The following is a 1,605-nucleotide window of genomic DNA, read 5'->3' on the forward strand; positions in this document are numbered from 1 at the left end:
TTGAAGTCTATAAATATCTTTAAAGAACCCATTAGTGCTTCATTAAGGGACACGAGTGGTGACAGTCGGCCGTGCTGCTTACGGATCAAACGTGGACCCTCAGAGCGGAGTCCGCTTCGGGGCTGGGCTGTTCCCCACTCCCTCCCATTTGCCGGCTTTGTCGAGGTGTAGTTGACAAATAGAAACTGATACGTGGGGTGCACGGCTTGATGTTTCTGCGCGTGTGCACATTGTGAACCAATCGCCACATCGAGCGAATTCGCGCCTGCCACCTCACCTGGCGACTGTCTCTCTTCACTCCCTGTGCGTGTGTGGCGAGAACACTTACGCTGTACCCCCTTCAAGTGCACAGTGGGGCGTTGCTGGCCGTGGTCGCCACGCCGCCCGTTAGCGCTGCAGAGCTCGTGCATCTCGTAGCGGGACGTCCATGCCTTTGACCGAGCCCTCTTCATGTCCCCTGCCGGCCCCAGGTAGCCAGTGCCTGTCTCCCCGACCCAGGCATCTGAGTAGCGTGATACGTGCGGCCTTTGGTGTTCAGATCAGATCAGCCTCGGCCATTTCTTCCCTCCACGTCCCTGGAGGCCCCGATGCCCGGCCATGGGGCGTGTCCCCAGGAGGCCCAGGCCTGGCCAGGTCCCCCGTCCCCCAGCCCGAAGATGTCAGGTTGCCGTGGAAGCACCCTCGGTGCTGGAGGAGGAGGAGGCTCGTCTGGCTTGAAGCCCGCCCCTGCCACCTACACACCCCCGGCGGGCCCGGGTCTGTGGATAAGGGACAGGTCACCTGAGCGTGTGGTGGGTCACAGCGCCTTTCCCTTCCGCTACCTGGGTTCCTGTGTGGGGAGCACGGGGGTGTGGCTCAGGGGTTGTCTGGGACCCCTCACAGTGGTTTGACCTCGACGCACTGTGGTGTCTCGACAGGCAGAGGGTGGGGCGCGTGTGGGGGAGGGCACGTGTGAGAGATGGCACATTGGCGGAATAGTGGGCCCTCCGCCCGGCCGGGGACCTCGCGACCACCTGCTCTCCGTAAGACGCGTGCCGCACCGTGAGTGTCTGTCGGGTCCATGGCCGGCCCCGCGGGTCCCGAGGTCATCTCTGCAGCGCTGTGCTGTCTGAGATGCTGCGGCCGGTCTGTTCGCCCTGTAAGTGGGGTTTGGGTGGCTCCCGTTTCGAGTGTGCTCTTGTGGGGAGGCTGAGACGTGGGCCGGAGGCCCAGGCGGGGAGAGGGACCCGGTCAGTCATGCAAGCAGAAGGTGGCAGAGCCTGTGGGTTCAGGGCTCTACGCTCCCTGAATCAGCCAGGGTCGTGTGGGGCCGCAGCTCAGCCCCAAAGTGGACACCTGGCCAGCTCCCGATCTCCTGCAAGGACTTCTCCGGGGAGGGCTCGGGCCACAGGGCGGGTGGATTTCCAGGCGGAGAAAGGCCCCTGGTGCATTTCTAACTCCCGTGACAGCCCTTAGCTACACGCGCAGGAGCCTGGTCAGCGCACACGTGCCCTGGGCGTGTGAGGGGGAAGGAAGAAACGGGTCCCCGCGGTTCTGTGTGGATCCGTCCTCTATTCCAGATCCGGGGTGGGAAGGAAGACCCAGCCGGTCAAGGTCAGCCGCGAC

This window comes from Pteropus vampyrus, unplaced genomic scaffold (genome assembly GCF_000151845.1).
Source record: "Pteropus vampyrus isolate Shadow unplaced genomic scaffold, Pvam_2.0 Scaffold256, whole genome shotgun sequence".
Classification (NCBI taxonomy): Eukaryota; Metazoa; Chordata; class Mammalia; order Chiroptera; family Pteropodidae; genus Pteropus; species Pteropus vampyrus.